General features: G+C 44.8%; 1 long non-coding RNA gene across 5 annotated transcripts in view; it reads left to right on the top strand.

Annotated features, from left to right (window-relative positions):
• Window positions 1–1165: 1165 nt before the first annotated feature.
• LOC113833306 overlaps window positions 1166–23323 on the top strand; it is a 36506-nt gene continuing 14348 nt past the window's right edge. The window contains exon 1 of one of the 5 annotated variants that reach the window (XR_004771886.1): window positions 1166–1741. This is a non-coding gene — a long non-coding RNA (uncharacterized LOC113833306). The remainder of the gene's footprint in view (window positions 1742–23323) is intronic. The other 4 variants (XR_004771884.1, XR_004771887.1, XR_004771883.1 and 1 more) reach the window with 4 other exon arrangements.

Here is a 23323-nt window from a genome sequence, read left to right on the forward strand (position 1 = left end):
AAAATGGGAGTGATGGGTTTCTCTTCCTTCTGTGGGTAGTTATTTCTAGGGATCTCTTGTTTATTAAAGATAAACAAGAGGACGATTAGGCAGAAGATGTTTTAAAGGGGAGGCATCATAGAGCACTAGGTGGGAAGAAAGAAATTCTCATCTGGGGGTGAGATAATTAAACAGACCTATCCCCACCATTTCCTGAATGTCTTTATTCTGTTCCAAGACAGCTATTGGAGGCTGTCTACACACTACACATACTTCATGTTGTGTAATATTTTCCCAAGCCAGCCAGGAGAATGGATTGTTCTCTTCTGGGGAAATGGAAAGGAAAGCAGTTCTAATGCAAACGTGGTGGGTCTGGTGACAACACAAGCATGGGCTTCCTTTAAAGCCCAGGGTCGCTGAGGTGGGATTGGGACAATGAGTCTAGAGGAACTGCCAGACTAAGCCAACTATGTACTGCCCCTAGGATGGAGAGAGGCTGTAGGCCTGCTAGGGGACTACAGTGGATGAACAAGAGATCTGTAAGAGATGTGAAAAGATGAACCGGCAAAGAGGAGAGCTCTGGAGATAGCTTAGATCTGAACTGAGGCTTCTGAGTTTCTAGGGCGCTACTGGGGATGCCTGGATATGCCTGGCTGTGCATCTGTATATAAGGAGGAGCCACCCAAATAGCTTTGGTTTTGCACAAATATTTTCCCCTATGGATAGGGACGGAGACTCTAGGTGCTCTGGCTTTGGAGGGGAGGGACACTCAGAATCAACAAGACAGGGCAAACAAATAAATGAATAAAAATTTAAAATCATCGAAGGAACTCAAACAGCCTGCACGCACCAGCCTTCCATGATTGAAGAGCCGCGTGCTGGCTTCAGTGCTCCGTTTGGAAATACGAATAGAGTCAGATCCCATATTACACTCCGGGGACAGAGTTTTAATGTAAACGTAAAATATGCTTGTAATAATCACTTGCGGGCCCTGAAGCGCCACTAGAATCTCTGTTTAATTATAGGGCATGAGAGGAGTATTACTAGCTAATTAAACCCCATCCTATTTGCAATTCCCCCCTGTGCTGCTGCCGACTTTTAAACGCGAAATTGCTCTTTTTAATATGAATTTTAAAAACACGAATGAGCTAAAGTGAGAAACAGGGTGAAAGGGGGCGGGGCAGAAAGGAAGAAAGAAAGAAAGAAAAGAGCCTCGGGCCCTGGCCCAGAGTCAAATGGGCATCTAGAGGAACGTAGGCCTGGCCTTCAGCGGGTGCTGCCAGGAGCCGCTGCCTCTGAGTTCTGAGGTTTCTTCGACTTCCGCTTTCTTCCGCGAGGAATTCCACCGCGCCCCAAGGCGGGGGCCAACAGCCCCTAGGCCGGGAAAGGAGCGAGGGGAAGGCCCCGCCGGGAACCAGTGCCCGCCGGGCAGCCGCCGGAGGCCGGAGCGGCTTCTCGCCGCGGAGAATGGAGCGGCGCCGGAGGAAGTGAGCTCACCCTGGAAGGAAGGAAAGCAGGGAGCCCGGACCCACGGCGCGGCTTCCAGGCCCCACGCGCGCGCGGAGCTGGAAGGCCAGGCCGACTCTGGGGAAGAAGCTGCGAGCTCCCGACTCGCGGCCTCGGCCCTCAAGGAGGCCGGTTCGCCCAGGGCCTCAGATGCAGCCGACTCCATGGGACTTGTACGGTTGGTCCTTCGTGCTCCCTGCGAGCAGGAGCGCCAGGTGTGACCTTGGAGATTCAGTCCTGGGGAAGGAGGTCGGAGGTCAGCACAGCGCGGCCGTTTTTTCTGGCCTGCCGGCCCTCAGCGTCCCAGCTTTGTTTCTCATTGTCCTTGGGCGTCCCCCTCAGCCCTTCCTGGTTTTCTTCGCGTTGCGGGTCCCAGAGCCTCGGTTTGCTGTTGTTTGCAAGAGAAAGCTAATGACTAGCGATCATTTGACTAGTGACTGAGTACTTGTATAACAGAATACTATGCTTTGGGAGTGAGTCTGTTTTCAAACTTGGTACCCAATATACAATCTGTAAGCAAGCATCTGTATTCTGGCGCAGTCTGATTAAGTCCTTGCTGCGGAAGCGCTAGACAAACTCTTCAAACTGGTCGAGGAACAAGAGTGCAGGACTGGTGCTGGTCTCTTAGGGAGGAATTCACTTCCTGGCTTCCTCAACTGAACATGGAGTAGTTGCCTCTAGGACCTTGAGCACATGCATGCATTCATATCTGGAAAGAGGCACGGTTATCAAGGGATGCGGAGGTTGAGGTTAATTCCACTCTGCACCAGGAGAATCTAGCCTAGAGCCTATTACTGTGGTCTTCCATGCAGGGGTGGGGAGGAAAGTGGTGTGCCCTTACCCCTCCCTTTCCCCCACAAACTCGGAAAAAGTCGCACCTCTCAAGCATTGTTGAGAAGGTGGGAGGTCTGGCTCCCTCTATGGCCTGAGACAGGGTTTGCTGAGTCCCAAGGTGGGAAAGTCAGAACCCCCTCTCTGTATATTAGAGGTAGAGGTATTGTTGTCAGAATGTGAGCGAGCCTATGTCTACAGGGCACAGCCTGGGCAGCCAGGTTTGGGGACTCTAGATCTGGGTTTGATTTGAGACATTTCCATAACTTTAGGATCTTGGCATCCAGCTCTCACCTCCCCCCACCCCACCCCCCACCGCCGCCTCTTGCAGAAGCCTCCACACACTTTCTGATCCTTGCTGGTTTGATAGGATGCTTAATAAGATGGGTAAAATATTGTTTTCATCTTTTATACACGTACATGCATAGCAAAAGACAGAGCTGAAGAGTAGAGGAAGCAAGACTTTACCCCCAGCTGTCAGCAGGGTCCCCATCTGCCATGAGAGTGCTCTTAGGCCCCTTTCCTCTCTTCTCTCCCCCTTTTCACCCCCCCCACCATTTGCCTTCCTGTTCACTACTCCTGGAGCTCCACAAAGGGGCTTAGGGATTCTGGGTCTTCCAGGCCAGCCAGAGGGGCCCTGCTGCCTGCTTGGAAACTCTCCATTTTCCCACAGTATTTCACATTCATATTACTTTTCACACCCTGTTAGGCAGTAATAGCACTGGACCTGCTAAATACTTCCATGCACCAAGCCAGGCCTCCCACAGCACTCCAGATCTCGGGGTTGTTCTTTCAGCCTTGAAGACCATTGCCTTCCTCTCTCCTCAGACTGACCACCCTGCCCCAGCTTAGAAACTTGACTTGGTGCTGGGCACACAAGTCTAGTGAGTCTTTTCAAGGGGTTGAAAGGGTCAGACTTAGGAAGACTTGGGGACTGGTGTGGCTTCTCGTAATAGCTGACATTAGATGGGCAATTAAAAAAAATAACAGCACTTGATTGCCATGAGGAAAATCCTGTATCCTCTCCCCAGAGGCAATCAACAAACAAACAGGGGATGGAGCCTGAGCATCTTAATTAAGTTTGTGGCCATCCTTTCCCTTCACAGGCACCAAACCCTGAGAGTAGCATTTGGGCACCAAGGGTGCAGAATGCAATGTTCCCAAACCCCTATTCTGTTCTCCATCCTGTAGCCATGAGGCCTCTCCAGCTCTAGGGGTGGGGCTGCTCTTTAAACCCAGAGGGAGTGAGGAATAGGGGTGATTAGGTCTTCTATGGCAGTGGCAGTCCAGGAGCCCACCTGTGGTAGATTGGACCTGGAGAGGAACATCACACTTCTCTATCCTAGCCCTCACCTTCTTGGGGCTGAGTCTGCTTCTCAGTAAGTCTGGTGGCCACTGGACTTCAGTGCAAGACTGAAGGAAGTTAATGATCCTTCATAGCTCCTCCACAAGCCCACCTCAGTTCTTCCATCTGGAGGAGCAATAAAACCTGCCCACCCACCCCCACCTCCAGGACATAGAGGAAAGGAACTAAGTTTTAATGAGCGCCTATTAAGTGCCAAACATTTTACAGGCTCATGTTGTTCAATCTTCACAAGCTACAAGGAGGACATTTCTGAATCCTTTATGCCTGAAGGGACACTGCAGTCCAAAGAGTATAGCCTTAGCTAGAGTCAGTGCAGTTAAATAAACTCCCAGCTTCCAAGGACAGGATGACTCTGAGAGTCTGGTAGGCTAGGCTAGGTCTCCTAGTCACATGTGAGGACCTTGAAATGCTTTCTGTGAGCATCTTCTGCTCACACCTGGAGTGAGGCTAAAGTGGGACATATTCTCCTAAGCACTTGAAGATTTGTGAAGCATTTTAAACTGTGGTCCCCACATATGCTCTAAAACATTCACAGCAGAGTCATTTATTTATATCTCTCATCAACCAAAGAAACCCAGAGCACAATGGCTCCATAACAAGGTACTTTTTTTTTTCTCTCCACTTCCTTAGGGTTTGAGAAGATATACAATCAAATTTATTGGACTTGAGTTTCTGCCTCTGCCATTTAAACTGAGCCCAAAGCTTCCTCTTCAGCCTGGGGCAGGAATGGCTCAAAACTGGGGAGGCCTATAAGGCAATTAACTTACTTCTAATGTACAAATGCTACCTCAACATTTCTTCACTTGTCATGGCCAAGAGTTTTCTTAGTAAGGGGAAGGGATTACCTCCCTCCAAACTGGGAAAGGGCAGAGTGCTGAGTGGGGGGTTCTGGAAGCAAAGCCCTAAGATGCAGATGTGGTGATCTGCAAGTTTACCTGCCAGCCTTCATCCAGCAGTAGCTTCAAGGTGTTGCAGACATCTTTCATATCTAAAGAGGGTATCTCTGGAGATAATGCTTTAAGTTCTGGGTTTGAGGAATTTGTGAAAAGTAGGAGGGGTAACAGAACATGAAAAGCTAGGAAGCAAAGCAAGTATATAGGCCTTCAGAGAGAAGCAGTGTAACATAGGAATTTCTTTTTATTTTATTTTATTTTATTTTATTTATTCTTCTCTTATATACAATACATCCCAAATACAGTCTCCCCTCCCTCCACTCCTCCCAGTCTCCCCCTTCCAGATCCACTCCTCCTCCATTTCCCTTTAGAAAAGAGCAGGCCTCCCAGGGATATCAGCCAGACAAGATACAATAAGACTAGCTACAAACCCTCATGGCAAGGCAGGGTGAGGCAACCCAGTAGGAGGAAAAGGGCCCAGGAGCAGGAAAAAGAGTCAAAGACACCCCCACTTCCACTGTTAGGAGTCCCACAAAAACACCAAGCCAACAACATATTTGCAGGCTCAGTGACTGTTGCTTATGTATGTTGTGAGCTCCAATGAGCCCTGCTTAGTTGATTCTGTGGACAGTGCTCTCCTGGTGGGTGACATAGGAATCTCTTGAAGGAAATTATTCCCTCTTATTTCCATTCCTACAAATATACAGTCCCTGCACAACTTTCTCCATTCTCTAGCCATCAACAGCCACTCTTTGACTTTTTGAGGTCTCACATAGCCCAAGTTGGTTATGTGGCAGAAGATAACGACTAGTGAATCTCCTGCTTACAGCCCACAATGGGAGGGGTGGTTTACAGACGTGCTGAACTCATCTTCTGTTCTTGGCTTTCCTGATACTGATATTGAGGAAGATCCTCAGAAAAGAGGAGGCAGAGGAGGAGAGGAAATAGAACAACTGGGGGCCTGGGGAAATGAACCTTACTCTTCTGTATATCTGGGGACATGAACAGTCCTGGAAGCCATACTCATTTAGGTTGAGCCACCACTTTCCCCTTGTGTAAAAAAGGTGAGTGTGTGTGGGGCGGGGTGCAAAGACTCTGGGCCTTAATTATTCCTTTAGCATTAAGCCAAACCTAGAGGAGGCTAAATGAGTGGTTATTTAATGGGACTTTCTAATCACGCAAGGCTATGATAATTCATTTTATAGTTGCCGTGCTGAGAGGAAATATGGTGGTTGATTTTCCTCAATTCACGGCGTTGATACTCTTAACTCGGCGGTGACAGTTAAAAGCTAACTGGCAGACAGGTGGGGATGTACTTTAGGAAGCTCCTCTAATGGTATTCTGTGGAGGGTTCTGCTGCTACTGGCGGTGTTAACTGCAAAGGTAGAAGACCCAAGGCCCTAGAACTTGCTTGCTAATTTAAATTAAGCTCGGTCTTCCCTCCTTCAGATTGGATTCCCAGAGAGACTCCAACTGTCTGGAAACTAAAAACCGAGACCACCAAGAGGGAAATTTAAAGGAAAGCAAGAAACCATGGAGAGAGGGACCGGCAACGGGAAAAATTGTCCACCACTTTTGAAGGACGTGTGGAATTTTGCATAGTTCCCACAACACATTCTGACTTTTCTCTATGTACTTCCTAGAACCCATTTTCCGTGTTCGTATTTTGAAGATTTTTGTTTTGTTTGCATATTCCTGTAAGTTGTACCGGTTGGCAGTAGAAGGGAAAATCTGCAGCCGAGCGCAGACTTGGGTGGGGAACGAAAGCCCTGGCGGCGCCCTGGGTCCAATCTAAGGCACTCCCCTCCTGGCTACCGCAGGAGCAGGCTGAGACGCCGCCCGCCTTTCCGAGCCTGAGCCCCTGGGCTGCTGGCCATGGGAGTAATCTGGGCCAGAGTGATCGTACTGCATTTATTAACGACCAGAGAGATTTCTTAAGCCAAGTCCCCAAAGAAAGGGATCCAAATGAGTAAAACAGTTGCAGCTCTGGCTGTGGCCAAGGCAGCGAGTCGGGGAATCCCGACAGTATTGCTGCTTCATAGACATCTCCTGGGTGTAGGACAAGTGATGGTCCTTGGTGGGCTCCGTGCTCTAGGACTCCGGCGTGCGCGGCTGGAAGGTAATTATTTGAACGACTAAACTATGCTACAACCGGCTGTGGAAATTTGAAGACATTTCTGGTATACTTCAGAAAACATTACTGCGCTTTTTTTTTTCTTCCGTAGCAGATTTAGTGTCTCTCCTTTACTAATAATGACACTGTCTTAAAAGTCCTAGATGGGTGGACAGATTCGCCGTTCCTGTAGAACTGGAAACCTCTGTAAGAGCCTGAGTGACAATCGATGGATGCAATCAGGTGTTGTACACTTTGGTTTCTGAACTGAATTATGGCCTCTTAGACTCTGCATTTACAAAACCGGAACCTTAAAGTGCCATCTCGGGACTGTCAGCTATCCTCACCACTGTGCGGTTCCTTCAAGTCTTCAGGGAAAATCTAGAATCTCGTATTAGGGTGTAGTCTGTAGTTCGCCTTGCCTTCCCCATCCTGCGACCCTTGGCTAAGAATTTTAGTCCTTCCCTGGGATCTCACTAGCGTCTTCTCAAACATGCCTCCAAATACATTTTCCCAACCTTATGGGGCAAGGTTTGGTTTCAAAGAAGTCCACGTTCTGCTCCCCTACCCCAGCCCAGGCAAGGGAGGGGCACGGATTTCTCTTCCATGCCTGTCTTTTAGGTTAGTCGCAAATGCATGACTAGAGAATCTGAGATTGAGAGAGGTCTGGAGTTGTGTTGGCCACAGGATTCAAATTGTGAATATACCTGTGGTCTTGGCCCTTCGAGAGCCTGGGCTGCTCCTAGAAACGAAGGCCAAGTGGCAACACCTGGGTCAGACAGAGCTCGGCCTCCCCTCCCCCAGCCCTCGCTGGGTGGGAAGAGTTTAAAGCCACAGGTATTGCGCCCTTTTGATGCTTCATAAAAAGACCTTCTTTGAACACCAGGCGTCCTTTTTACTTATTTATTTTTTTCTCGGTAAGGAAAGTAAACATCTTGCTTATATTTCCATAGTGGTCAGGCTCTAATTATGCATGATTCCAGCAACATGACTGCCGCAGCCGGAAGGCGCCGGCCTCAGAAGATGCCTGGAACTTCACATAGATTTTTTTCTTTTTTTTTTTTTTTTTTTTTTTTTTTTTTTTTTTTTTTTTTTTTAGTTTAGACCGTTTGTGGAGGGTCAAGAACTGTGGTTGGAAAGGGGATAGCCAGGATTCCCCAATTTGAAAAACAAAAAGCAAGCAAGCAAGCAAACAAACAAACAAAAACCCGTCTTAGTGATACTAGCAAGCGAGTGAGAAGGCAACCATCAGTGAGCTTGCCTCTGCCTCTGAGATGAAGGCGGTCTCTGCCTCAAGGACAGCTCGCTCGACCGTGTCTGGTCAGCACCACCATTCAACCAGGACTCAGTAAAATCTACTGAACATGTGAGACACGAAGAGAGTGCAGAAAGGAACCAGGCAATGGAACATCGGAAAACATCTTTCTGCTCACGTGACCTTTACTGCATGCAGTTCGGGAAGTTATCTAAAGGGCTGCCAAAAACTTCTGACTGCATTGCTCCAAATGTGACTGTTTCTCATACCTCACCACCCGCTATGGAGTCTGCTGACTTGGGGAAATTCAGATTTCCTAGTCTCTTTCTAGCTTCTACCCCCACCCGACGGTTTGCATTTGGAGATGATTTACCTTTCTTCAATTCACCAGACCCTGTGGTTCCCATGCTTACCTGAGCTGGTGGATTTCCAAATCTCCTTCTGCACAGGCAGAGCCAGGTTGAGGAAAGGTCAAAAAAGGAAGCCAGGCCTGAAGCCCAGGCATACAGTATTGTATTCGGGGCATGCCTTTGATTCGTTCCAGAAAAAAAAATAACTTGAATGGGTACCCCTCTCCTATCCCCCTCCCATCCTTCCACAAACTCACTAATTTCCAGGCCTGAGCCAGTCTCATGCACTGGGAACCTGACCTTGTTTCCCTAAAGGGCCTGACAAAGGTCAGAATACACACTAGTCGGCTACCACAATAATCCTGGTTGAAGTTCTACGGGAGAAGGAATGATTATTGTTATTGTGGAGGGAAGAGAAGCAAAGACCCCCTCAGTGCCCTCAACTTTTGTGCACTTCATTTCATGGCCACTTAAAAGACTGAGATTATCTCAGGAGGACCCTCTCCTGAATACCAGCTGAATACCAGCTGAATACCAGTTCTTCCTGAGTAACCCACATCTAGATATATATATATACTCGGAGGGACCGGCTCAGGCTGACAGGACATTATTGTGACCCCTGTGCGTCTTTCCTGACCCCTAGAGGCCAGAGTGAGCAGGGCCCATGGACCCAAGTCCAAGCATAATACAAATGTCTAGGAAAGGAGGCACTTCTTCAGAGGCCTGTGTAGAGAAAGACCATTCATCTTGGGCCCAGTGAATTTACTCTGTCAAGACAGTCCAAGATCTGCCTCAGCGAGGAGGGAGCATCTACAGGAAGGTTGAGACAGGGACTGGCTATGCAGCTGGGGCAGGATATGCCCAAGAGCAGAAAGCACATTAGCGCTGGATTAAAGGATGTCCTGATGTCACCCACCAGGATAGTTTTGTGCCAGCATGGTTAACAAGCCCTTTGAGAGCCAAGTCCTTCACTATATGCCACAATCCAACCACAACGCTGAGGCTAAGCAGAGTGATGCACACATCCCGGAAGTGCTTGCTGAGACCCGGAAGCACCTGGGGCTGGCTGCCCTCTTCTCTAGGAGACCTAGGCTGCCCCTGTGTGTAAAGTCGTTTGTGGTCCCCTGCTGCTCCTGTCCCACCCACTTTTGGAATATACACTGGCTGATAGAGGGAACGGAATGGGCAGGTCCCCGGAGCAACCACGAGGAGAGTCACTCTTTGGTTTTAGTAAGCTGCAGTTCTGCCCTGCCGTGGCATAGAAGGATGCCAATGGAGAGAAGAATTTATAACAGGAGCCCGATGACTAAAAAACTCACTGTACATTATAGAATAGATGTACTAGAGATATTTGGTTGGGATTTATAATTCCACACATAATAAAACGTCCCCTATACTTCCCCCCTCTGTGTCCCTCTGCGGGAAACTCCCTGTGATCCGGGATGGGCGTGAGACTTGGGCGTGCAGAACCTGGGGCGCATCCCTCAGCTCGCGGAGGAGCCGGGTTCGCGGGGCGACTGGCGGGCCTTGTGACCTGCCTCCGTGCCGCTGTAAGACAAATGTTTCAGATCCAACCTGAGCTGCTTTCCGCAGCACAGGAAACATCTGGGAAGTTTTCTCCCGGCGTTTGGGAAAGTACTTTCTTCTGAACTTGGCGCTAAGGTGTCCTAGGACCCAGACAAACCTGGGTCTGAAGACGGGGTGCAGAGGTTGGCAGCCTTGCAAGCTGCCTGGGTGAAAACTGGGAGACTAACTGGTGGCAGGCACTTGGGTGAAGGACGAATTAAACACTTAGTCCCGCGTCTGCGCCTTCTGGCCTCATTGTTTTAACGTCTGTACTACTTAGCCACAGTTTGAGAAAGAATAATGCTTTTACATTCAGAAAAACTTCAAAGACCTGGGCTTGCTCAATATGGAACACACATGGTAGTCTCCGAAGGCCTTGTCTGCCAGAACATGTTTCTCAGTATTTTTCTCTTTTCTTTCGATCTCCCACCCCCAACTTTTTTTCCTCCCCAGATGGGAGGGAACTGAGGGCTCAGGTTACCTAGGGTATTTTGCCTTTACAGGAGGCAGTTAGGGCTCTGCCAAGGCATTTCGAGAACAAAACCTCAACTAGGAAGGGACTTTAAGGATGGCTGGCTCTCCGGACAAGGTCTCCAGAGAGGTTGTGACTTGATCAAGACCCAGAAGGGACTGTGGCAGAGTAGCAGCATTGTCAGATTTATAGATGCTAAAACGCGGTGCCCTTTCCCTGCACATGTACATTTTTTCCTTTTGGCAACCACTTTTTAAACCAAGGTCAAGATACACTGGCTGTGTCTCTACCATAGCATGTGGCTCTCGATGTGGAAAGTCTTCCTATTTATCGAATGCATGTTGAACTAACCAAATGAAGGCAACAATCTGTCAATCTACTTTTTATGATTTTTGTCTAAAGGAGTATCAGTCCCAACCCCCCTTTTTTACTGTTATCTAGACTATCATCCTGATTTTCTTCATTCTGTCTCCCTTCCCTTCGTTTATTTTTATTTTTTAAACTATCCACCAGAGAGAAGCAGAGAGTTGGCTAAAAGTTCAGGTGAATTGCTTCAGGAATGGGGTCAAGGAAAATTACGGATAGTAAGATTCTTTACGCTGATCTACTTCAGCTTCTGACTTCTCCTGCGGAAGCTGAGACCCAAGAAGGCAGTTGTTTGCCCAGGGCACACAGCTAGGATGGAGCTGGAAACGCCTCCTTGTCAGGCAGACTGTGTGCGCAGCTCACCATCCCAGAGCAGCCCCGTGGGAAAAGTCAGATAGTTTCGTCTCCTTTAGCCCCTTCCATTAAATGGACTCCTTTCGGCACCTCTGAAAAATGATCTCGGGATATTACCCTTCAGCGAATTTACATGCAGAGTTAGTATTAAAGGCAGGGGTGAGTTCTTAGGACCCCCATTTAAAGAAGATTCAGGCTGTCGCCAGAACACGCAGCTTTTTCTAACACAATATTGATGGTGGTGGGGAAGGAAGCACAGCACACATGGAGCTCGTTAACCATGGATCTTATCAAATCTTCCAGCTCTCTAGTGGCATATAAGATATACACAGGGCCAGTGGGCAAATTGCCCTGCCAGGTCAGAAAGTCTGGACTTTAGACCTGGATTTGTCATTGGCCTCTTGTATTCCATGGCCAACCACTTTCTGCAGGTCCCTGTTTCTCTAGATATATGTATACATGTATTATATATGCATATAAAATACATGTGCATTTAAATATAAAAATTTTTAGTCTAGGTGACTCTTGGGTCCATAAACCTGAATTCTCTTCTCATGTTCTCTGATATTCTGTTTATCAACATTTAATAAGCTGTGTGCTCATGCCTGATGGACATTAGAGCTTATTCTTATGTGAGAAACTGAGGAAGTGAAACCTGCAAGGGGTTGGAGATGCTTGAGCCCCTTCATCCTGCAGATAAGATATGGGGCCCAAGGAGGCTTCCCTAGGTCACCCAGCTGGGAAGCCCAAGTTGGCTTTCTGCAGTGTCACATTCTTTCCAGAAATTTATTACAGAAATGGGGCCTACTGGTCTTTGCAGTAGGCTTATGTCAGCACAGGTCACATCTTTGGCTACCTCCATCTGCCACACCAATGATCTGCAGGCCTTACATGGCTTTCTATTTCAGGTTATAAATAATAGGGATGGAATGTAATGGTTTTCAATTCAGGAGCATGAACTTAAAGCAGAGCTCCATGATAGAACCAGTACCTTCGCTTGGAATATGCCTCCTCTCTCTCTCTCTCTCTCTCTCTCTCTCTCTCTCTCTCTCTCTCTGTCTCTGTCTCTGTCTCTTTCTCCCCCGCCCCGTGTGTGTGTGTGTGTGTGTGTGTGTGTGTGTGTGTGTGTGTGTGTGTTAGTTTTGAGACTGAGTGTTTCACTGTATAGGCCAGGTTGGCCTGGAACTCACAGACACCTACCAACCTCTGCCTCTTGAATACTTAGATTTAAAGCTTTGGGCTACCATGTCCAACTAAAAGAGTATTTCTTTAAATATACTAGCTCTGTAAAAGCATCCAAGACCTTAGGACAAAGTTATGGGTTTTCTAGTGAGAGGTTCAGCAGCAAATATTTTTTTTTATTTATTTTAAGACTGAAGTCCAAGGTAAGAAAGATGAACAGTTCTGGTCAAACCAAATAAGGAGGGGAATTAAGTAAAGCAGCATTCATAATAGTATTAAACTGACATTTCTCAAGATACCCAAATTATAATATTGGGGGTAAACGAAGGAGCTAACAAGAATGATCCAGCATAAGGTTAAGGTTGCTTGCACTGTGAGTGCAGGGCTCAGGGAACTGTCTTCCAACTTCCTCTTTGCTACCCATCTTGCCCTGGTTGACCTTGACTGAGCAGGATTGCTGCTTGGCTGAAATCCAAACTTTTTAGAGGATCCACTGGGATGTGCAGAGAGCAAGCTAGCATCTCTGCTCTGAAGTTGTCTTTTCCTTTAGGCAGGAGGCATGGATTACTTGGAGGCTGAAAGGACCCCAACCAGGTTTTAGAGAATCTGTTCATCAGAAGCCATACGTGGAATAAGAAAGAATGAGCTGCCCAGCACCAACAGCCACTACCAGATGTTGTCCTCGTAATGACAGATGTTAAAAGTCCAGCTACCATGAGGGCAGGCTGGTTGCTTACACTGGCCATAGAAAAAGTGGTGAAAGGATATGGGCAAGACTCAGTATGTGTCATTCAGCATCGCTTGGTTTCTTTTGGCTCTATGTTCATCTTGCCTTTGGTACTTCCCTCCTTCACCAGGCTGTATTTTATTTTAAGATTCAGCCTGCTTTTTCTCGAAATCCCACACTAAGCCTCAGGGGTGTATCATTTCTCAAGCAGAGTTGCTTGAGGGTCATGGAATATATCGTTTCCCTTTGTTCCCACCACAGTTTAGTGCCAGATGCAGACTAGGTGTTCATCACATGCTTGCTGAATATGATTTAGCTCAGAGTTCAAATAAATGGCTTCAGCTCTGTTATCATCAGCATCTGAGGGAAGTGCTTTTTCTGAGCCTTGGTTTTCTCGTGTGTAAAATGGGGACTGACAACAGCCCCTAACACAATGAAGAATAAATGACAACTGAGAGCAGAAGTCTTCTTAACTGATGAATGATGTATGTATGACATTACAATGACTGCAGACCCATATTTCCTATGTGTATATACATCATCATACAATGTACACATTATTTACGTGTGTGTGTGTGTGTGTGTGTGTGTGTGTGTGTGTGTGTGTTTCTGCATGGTACAATGGAATGAAAAAAAACTTGCAACAACTTTCTCTGAACTCAATCACTTAAAAAGCAGGCTAAAAAAGATCCATAATAATTACTTTCCCTACCTTCTTTCAGTGGCAAGGGTTGATCCCAGGGCCCAAGGCATGGACAAGCACTCTGCCAACTGAACTTTATATAATAATTACTTTTTGAGACCTAGTCAACATCATAGACAAAGCAGTCTCTACCATCATCAGCCGTCATTCTGTGGAACTGTTACATCCATCTGCTCAAGAACAAACTTCTAATTTATAAGGCACTAGGTGACTAACAAAGATCAGTTGCCATTACACTATGGCTTATTAAACCGTCCTGCTATAATTAGTAGAAGGAGAGGGGTCTAGCTTTTCATTTAACTAACTCATTAGTCTCTTGCAACAATTAGAGAAGGCATTATTCCCATAATGTCCGTGAAGTAATGAGGCATGAGGTTGGAGGTCAGGGAAAGTGGGCATTCCTTTAGCCTGATTCCTTTCCACAGAGTGGAAAGTCGAGTAGGGATCATAACCCTGGATGTCCTTTCTTTCTGTCTCCGTTTGGCTCCGCAGAATGGTGAAGTCCATACCTGTTAGTGGCGCTTTATTTATAATGCATTAAGTAACAGTTACTTCCGCACTTTGGACTTGGCTGGAAAGCGGGACTCCCCATTCAGCCATCAATGGAGTGTGAGTGTGTGGCGTGGGGGTGGTGGTGGTGGTGGTGGTGGTGGATCATCTCCAGCAGGGTGACTGCTTCTTGGCACAGATCGGGGTTCCTGGCTTGCAACCCCGCTGCCCGTGGCTTTGGTGGCAGAGGAGGGGATGGGGGAGGGGAGCGCCCTGGAGGGGAGCGCCCTAGCTACTCCTTCATCGGACTGCTGGAGCTGGTACTGAGAATCAGGCGCCGCCGGCCCTCTTCCACCTCCCCTACCTCCCGCCTCGTGTTCTTCTTTAAAAAGCCAGATGGCGCCAACTCTCAAGTCGTTCGAGAGCGGAGGGCTCCAGGGCTGGCTCCTAGAGAGAGCCAGGGGTCGGGTGGACCCTCACGTCTGGGGCCGGCATTTCTCTCCGCCTCTGCAAACACCGGTTTGCTTTTCTCTTTTTTCTTCTCCCACACCCCTCGCAAGATGCCGACAAGCCCAAAGGAAAGCGGAGTGTCCTGTGTGCCACATGGAGCTCGGGGAAAGGAAATGATTAAAGCCGTGAGGTTTCCTGGCTCTTCGTGGTGTTTACGGTGGGTTTTGATTTGGGAAGAGAGCGAGGAGAGGTTAGAGTCGGTTCCCATCTGCCCGCGCCCTGAGTCTGTCTGGGTTGCAGATGACACGGGGGCGGGTGGGCACGCGCGCTCCGTGTACACATTCAGAGTGGGTGCAGGAGCATATCTCCTAGTGTCTCTTGTGGTGGCCTACGTGGCAATACACGCGTGTTCATAAAGAAGAAATCTTCCAGCAACCAAGAGGAGGGGTTTCGGGTTCTTTCCCACGACATCCGAGGGGCTGCATCTTTCTAAAGTGCAAGTGTTTCTTTTCAAACGCCATTTAAAACACTTTGTAATGTTTCCAGTCTTTGTATATTGTATATTAGGATAGGGGAGAAACCCCATCATTAGACACTTACATTGAATAATTTGCTTGAAATCAAATTCCAGTGAATGAAAATACTTGTTGAAATCTGGCAAATAATTACTAATGTCGTCATGACATTTGGCCATTTTGGCTATAGACAATCATCAAATCCGAGGTTAAGATAAATTCAATAAAAATAATTTTTGAATTCATTGGAATGTTGTGGGAATAGAGTTGGCATATGGTCTATAGCAATCTTAGGATTTTAATTCAAGTGACAGAAAAACACACACTAACACATAAAGCACTCAGCAACATTAGTAAGGACATGTGTTGTTGATTTTTTAAAAAAATAATGCTAGTCATATATTTATTGCAATGTGCATTTTGGAACAGCATCTTTCTTCCTTTCTCTCTTTCTTTTTTAGAGCAGTGTGTTTCAAACCACAGGTTGTCAACTATTAGTTCATCTTGGAGTCAATACTGTGAGGGAGGGGGGAAGTAGCTGGAGTCAGAAATTTTGAAAAAAGGTCCTGGTATCTTAACAGTTGCTGGTAGAATGATTCTTGATGATAGTGACACTTCAGAGGCTCAGTGGCTGATGTAGGGGTGAGAAAGGCTTCCACCTCTCTTTCTACTCCTCCACTCTAATGTTGAAGAGAAGAAGCAGGTTCCCATTGCTCAGATTTCAGGACACTGATTAAATCACATTTACTCTTTTCTGGGAAGTTGACCTTGTGGACCTGACCTTGAGAATGACAGCCATCCCCGTTTATTACATCCCAGATGCCGAGGTTGTCTGGCTAGGCTAAGACTCAACTTGGGTGTGGCCTTCACTGGCTCTTTTATCCTGCAAGTATACAGAGCAAATGGCTTTGGGTCTCTGTGCCATCTGCTCAGCCAGGGTGAAAGGAGATTTGCATATGATCTTGGTCAAGAGGGGTCTGCCTACTAATTCCATTTTAGGTTTCCTAGAACTCTGAAATCAGGGATATGCCAATTTCCCCCTGCTACCAACCTAGAAGGCATTGCTGCTCTTTTTTCTAGAATTCTAGAGGTGTATTTTCCCTTGTAGCATATGCTTTTAAGCTTTAGAAGGTAACGGAATTACCAAAATGACTGGGGGCTGGTGAGTGGGCTCAGTAGATAGAGGAGTTTGCCATCTAGTCTAATGGCCTGAGTTCAATCACTGCAGTCCACATCATGACAAGGCACACACATACTCCACAAACTAAATAAATGTTTTCAAAAAATACCTGAGCCCTCATTTCTAATTCAGTAAGTCTGAGGCAGAGCTTAAGAACCTGCATTTCTTGTAACTTCTCAAGTGGTCCAAGGAACAGACCTTGAGAACCATGGCTATATATTCTCTTGAAAAGGTGTGAAATGGAAGGTGCCTGGTAGGACGGGGTGAAAGTGTTCCTGAATCCTCAAAGTCACCTCATGTTAACAGCAAGTCCTGTCCACTGAAAACGTCAGTGGAGGGGCAGGGAGGCTTCCAGAGGGAGTTTGGCACAGTAGAATTTTATCACCCTGTGCATCTAAAAGAACTTGCCAGAAATATAAATCTTAACACATCATAAACTGTTGATTTTTGTTTCACATTTAGTCTTGCATATTTTAAAGCCTAAGGGTAGGATCCAATCAAGACAGTGAAATGAAAGCTTAAACAATGGTAATTCTACTGTTATATAAAGGTAATATTTACCACCATAGTGCAATGGGACAGCTACTCTATATTAAATGGGAACAGTGGGCTGCACATGAATGTCACTGACTTTCTGCCAAGACATCCCTGGCTTCCACAGCCTGGCTCCTGTGGCTTTCCAGTGTTGGCCTCTGCTCTGGCTGCTGAGTCTCAGAGGCAAATGGGTTTGTTGTGAAATTGGTGTTCTTAATGAAGCAGTTCTTAAACCTGAAGTGTGTGAGGAAATTACCTCAAAGTGAGATGAGAAATTGGTCCATTGAAAAGTTGTCGACCTTTCCAGGATTACTTTTAAAAGAATAGATTTGTTTTATTTGACAATCTGGGAATTATTTAATGAAATGCAACAGCCTCAAAAATTATCATTTGTTTCATGTTCAGCAGCCTGGACTATCTAAACTAAGTCCCTGAAATGAACATCATTATTGGTGAAATTTTGTTGCAAAATTTGGCATGGACTATTTTGGAGTGTCAGACTTCCAGGCGCTATTTCAGAGTTGGCAAGAGTCAAGGGCTTTTTATTGATTTAATGGCATTTTTTCTTATTGTCCCCATAATCACCTGCTTTATGAACTGTGGCTAGAGTTGATGTTGCAACTGGTAATTTTCTTAGAACCCAAATTCATTTATATTTTTCTGTCTTTTGATTTCCATCATTTCTTGGAATTGTTAGTGGATGGAACAAAAAGAGACTACATTATAAACAATTCAAAAAACCAAAAACAAAATTCCTTGGACCTTTTACAGATACCACACATGCAAATAACTGTGGTTCTGCATTCCAATGGCATCAAGTAGGGATTGCATTTTCCTCATTAACCTCTTTCTTTACCAAACAGTATTGTTTCTCAAGCATGTTTTTATCTAAATACAGGTTGTCATTTTAAATGAATTCACATAGATTCAATTTAGATGAGGAGGTAGAGTATCTTCTCCTTTGACCCCAGCAATTGTACAACCCTGGCTGGATTGGTCCCAAGTAGGAATGCCTATATTTTAGGATGAAATTTGGAGATTGATTGCATGCCTTGGGAAACCATAACCCAAGCCAACCATTCGACGTGCTAAGTATGTTTTCTCTTTTTTCCTGCATTGCTGAGGGAAGAGGCAAAAAGGACAATGTGTGATGTACATCTCAGAGCTGAACATGATCTTTCTTCTTATGGCAAACTTTATAGAATAGATTTTCCCCCCAGTGATAATGACTCTGAACACAGGATAGCATTCTGTCTATGCAGGAACTCTACCGCCCAGACCTGATCCTTATTTCTAAGTGATGAAAGGCTTAATCTATTTTCAATCAGTCATAACTAATATTATAGTTCCTCTGCTAAAATGTGGACCTCACTCTGAAGCGATGGGAATTTTCTCATTTCTCCAGAAAGTCAACAAGTCTCTTTAACAAGATATCGCAATGTTAGTTCAGTGTACACTTTGCATGCACCGAGGACTTGGGTTCAAATCTCAGCATAATAAAAGAGACAAAGGAAGGCCTGAAAAGAAAAGAAAAGAAAAGAAAAGAAAAGAAAAGAAAAGAAAAGAAAAGAAAAAAGGAAGCAAGATGGGAAGGAAGGAGATAATTTTGATAGGAGAAGAAATGTAACCTGGTTTTTAAAAAATTATTCAAGAACACATACATGAATCTATGATTGTTACTCTAATACAGAGAAAAATGTTTGTTGTTTTTGGTACTAATGTCTGAGAAAAATGAAATATTTTTGTTCAGTTAGGTAATGTCTGTCTAAGTGAAAGTCATCAAGGCATTAAAATAACACTCAGTCTGGGTTAAACCTATCCATTTAGGAAACCCTATATCAAACGTCTTTACTCTGTTGTTAGGCTCTGTTTTGTTTTGTCTTTTTTTTTTTTCATTCCATCATCTTCTTATGCAATGTTTTCAAACTTCTGTAATCCTAGCTCAAGATGGCATGAGTTAGAGTTGGAGAGAGAATGAACACTCATTTTCTTAGTGTACACAATTTTACAACACACCCTTTAATGTTATTTGACACCATTTTTCTACATGTGCTTTCTACTGAGAATTTGTCAGATGAAACCATATTGCAAAACTGAATTATTGACAAATGCTTGTGATTCCAAGAGGGCTTGCCTGATTGAAAGCAGTTGCTGTTTTTCAACATGAGAATGTTGCTTACTCTTTCTGTTGGTGTTTGTAGATTCCTACAGACAATACCTCTGGACTTCTGCTGTCCCCAAATAGACATTTTTCCATAGCTAACTCGGAGCAGTTTAGAGAGTGGGTTTTAGAACACTCTACTGCCAGATTTTTGTCCCCTGTTAGCATCCAGGAAAATCCCACATTCGTGCGTGGTCATCTCTAATCCAATTTCTTCCTGCATGCTCACCATGTCCAACAACATAGACAAAAAACCTCCTGAATCATACTTGACTATCCCCCAAATGTCCTGATTGTCAAAGTCAGCAATCCTTTCTTCAAGATCTCTTGCAAGATGCTCATTTCAAGTCATGTGACTTTAGGGTGGACATTTGTTCCTAAATGTCTGTTTAGTCAACACTTAACCTGCCTTTGAGAATGATATCAAAAGCGGTTTTGCCCTGACCAGAAACACAGCCATTTCCTCTGAGAAAAGAGAAAAGCAGCCTTAGGGGAAGCTGAATTTGCTTACTCAATGGTCTCCCTAGTCTGCTTTAACTTGCTGTAGATGCATACTATAGATTGGATAATTTATTTAAAAAAAAAGACTTGGCTTATGGTATCAGAGGCTAGGAAGTCTAAGAGTATGGTGTTGGCATCCCAATAGGGCTCTTTTTTGTTTTTTGTTTTTAAAGATTTTATTTATTTATTATGTATACAACATTCTGCTTCCGTGTATATCTGCACACCAGAAGAGGGCACCAGGTCTCATAACAGATGGTTGTGAGCCACCATGTGGTTGCTGGGAATTGAAGTCAGGACCTCTGGAAGAGCAGTCGGTGCTCTTAACCTCTGAGCCATCTCTCCAGCCCCCAAAATAGGGCTCTTATGCTGTGTCATCTCACAGTAAAAGGCAGAAGAAGAAGAGGGGCCAAACACCCTTTTCTGACAAGCCCACTATATTTATAACTAACTCACTTACATGGATTCATGCTCTAATCTACTCATGACCTATAGAATAACTTTCAAACCCATGAACATGGAAGGACACATTTACAACGTAATAATGGCAACAATAAGAATGCAAAAGTTTTAACTGTTCCTGTTTCAAGTGTGATAAGTGGTAAGAAATAACTCTTTTATATTTAATACATTTAGCATATCAATCGCCTCTTGACCAATACAGAGCTAGTGACCTGAAAACTCCTTAAGAAAGAGAAAATTATCTTCTTAAATTTACTTCCTGTGTCAAATCTTTGTCCTAATTAATCAGAAAAGTCTCAAGAGAAACATGGCTCATCATTATTTAGAATTTCAAAATAGTGAATGTCCTGAACCATGTTTTATGAGCATTTCCAAGGGCTTTTGCTGTTTAGTCTCATCTTGTTTAAGGATGTTAGAGTTGTGTTGAGATTCATATCAACAATCAGAAAGTAATATCATGGTTCTGGTTGCCATTATCCTGTTTAGACATGCTAGAACGAGATTGCTTGTGTTAAAGTTTAATGGACTGGAGAAGAGAAGTTTTCAAAAATCTTAATGATGGAGGCTTTGACTCTTCAGGCATCTGGCAGATGTCTTATTTTCTAAATTCAGAACATCTGATAAATTCATGCTTTCCTCAATTAGTGTTCTCAGCTTTGACTGCACGTTAGGATATCTGCAGATTTTTTAAAAGAGGGGTGAGGGTGCATTTTGGTGGTAGAGAACGTTCCTGGCATGCACACAGTTCTGGGTTTGAGTCCAGCAATGCAAAAAGAATCAGATAAACTGAGTTGTTTAAAAAGACACTTGCAAATAACTTCAGCATTTGGGAAGTCGAGGTAAGAGGGTGGAGAGTTGAGATCAGCCTGGGCCACATACTGTCTCAACAAATCAAAAGCAAACTACAGGGGGAAAAATGACAGGAAGCCTTGATCCTTTACTAACTAAAGCAGAATCTCTCTGGGTTGGACTCCAGATGTCGTTGTTATTGTTGCTAAGTGCCCCCAAGTGATTCAAGTCTGTAGCCAGGCCGACAGTCACTAACCTACATGGAAATGTCATCTTACAGTGATGAGGAGAGCTAACACCATGCTTCTAATTCTGGCCAACTGAGAGGCTTTGAATGGAAAAATCAGAAGTGACAGCAACCTGGAAGAAGGCCACCTGGCCATCAGAAAATTCCAGAGGGATGTCGTCACTGCCAGACACACTGTTAGCAGGAGCTTAAGAAAATTTCAGGAAACCGTAAAAGCCTGACTTTCACACCCTTCTCTGGAATTCCAAAAAGACAAGGAGACATCCTGCCAGATAAAATTCTGATGCTACCATTTCAAATGGCAAAAAATCAAAGTGCACTGAGGTGGTGGTGAGGGGTGGTGGTGCTCTAAAGAGGTAGCCAGAAAGATTAGTGTCTTCATTCATGAAACAGTCCACTGAGATAAGATATGTAGGAAAATGGTGTGTCTCAAGTATGAATAACAATTTAGGGGGAAGAAAAGCATGAGTACAGAAGAGATCTGCCACGAATACGTAAGGGAAGACTCTGAAAGGCCACGTCCAGAAGGCAGCTGCATCCACATAGCTCTGCTGACATGATGTCTAAGGTGAAAGAAACGAAGTGAACACTGTAGGCTGTAGCCTCTCTGCAGACTAGACAAGTGGTGGTTGGGCAGTGTTTGCTAAATAACTGAAGGGGAACAGCAGTATGAGCCAATGGCAGCTGTCCTAAGGAAGTTCAAACATTGGTCTGGAAATAACAAACTAGAGTGTTAATAGAATCTGCAGATGCAATTGCTTTAATCTTTGAAAAAAATATGGAGAATGAGAGAGGTTCCCAGACATTGGCCCACATTTTTGTTTTTTAAGGGCAAAGTAGGAAAATTTTGAACTATAAACTCGAAGGTCTGCTATTCAAAAGTTCCAAGATTTACTTTAAAATGCCATTTGAATTTAAGATTTGCTAATTAAATCATGACTATGACATAGTTCATGAACAAAGAAGAGGCACACAACCATATTTTAAATCAGTTTATTTAAATCCAGTAGTTCATAAGCTTTAAGGATCATATAAAAGCAAAGAGACCTTTTTGAAATAGTTAGCTAGTGCTATACCAAACATCCCCTAACCCAACAGGCCAAGCTCTAAAATTTTTGAGTACTAACATTTGTTGTTGTAAGTGAAAAAAAAATGCATTTGACCTCATTTGATAAAAGACAGACAAATGTAGACACATTAAACAGTAAATAAAATTACCTCCAGGCTCTATGTATAAGATGTATATGAAACACAAATGAGAATTGTATTCAGGTTTGGGTCCTATCTACAAGGTACCTCCTTGTGCATATATGTAACACGAATAATAAAAACTCAGAGACAGATATTGGGGTTCAAGCTGAGGGTCAGATAAGCAAAGCAGCCAGCCACTAGCTCTTACCTCTACCTCAAACCAAAATAGCTGAGCCTGTCTCCACAAATCCTTAGAGGTAAAAGCTCTGAGTTCCTGTCTCCTCCTTATATTCATCTCTCCACCCATCCACATCACTCCTATCTCCTTCTCCTTATAATCCTTTCTCCACCCAGCCATATCACTCCTGTCTCCACCTCCCTAGAGCTGGGATTAAAGGCATGTGATGCCAAGTGCTAGGATCCAAAGCATGACCTCTGTTACTCCTCACTCTGTGTAGGCCAGGGTGGCTTTGAACTCAGAGAGATCCATCTGCCTGTCTCCTGAGTCCTGGGACTAAAGGTGTATGCCACCACTGCCTGGCTCTATGACTTGTTAGTAAGGGTGCTGAGATTAAAGGTGTGTATCACCATTGTCTGAACTCTATGGCTTGTGGCTAACTTTGCTTTCTGAACGCTCAGGCAAGCTTTAATAAATCATAAATAACATATCACATGTGCAAATATTTCAAAATAAGAAACAAATCTGAAGTTGGAAACACTTCTAATCCCAAGAGGTTTGGATAACACATATACAATTTGTTTCATTACTTTGCTCACAGTTCTACACCCATGGACCAACCTGGCTGGTTCCTGTCTTTTCCTGGGATTCTTTAGCCATCTTAAATTATTCAATGCCTTAAGTGAGGTTGAATGATCCAGGTAGCCACATAGTATATTTGGTGGTGCTTTCTGGATGGAAGATGGGCCATGAGTCACCAGCCAGAAAACTGGAGATAATTCACTTGATGGCAGCAGCATTCCAAGAGAATGAGAATGAGAATGAGAAGCTTCAAGGATGCTTAAGGTTAATGCTTGGAAGTCCACTTTCATCTCTCTCTCTCGGTGGAAGAAAGTCACAGAGTCAGCCCAGAACACTGAAAGGGGAACAAATGGTACCTTAGCGGGGGAGTTACTGTGAATA

The sequence above is a fragment of the Cricetulus griseus genome (assembly GCF_003668045.3).
Source record: "Cricetulus griseus strain 17A/GY chromosome 1 unlocalized genomic scaffold, alternate assembly CriGri-PICRH-1.0 chr1_0, whole genome shotgun sequence".
NCBI classification, from domain to species: Eukaryota; Metazoa; Chordata; class Mammalia; order Rodentia; family Cricetidae; genus Cricetulus; species Cricetulus griseus.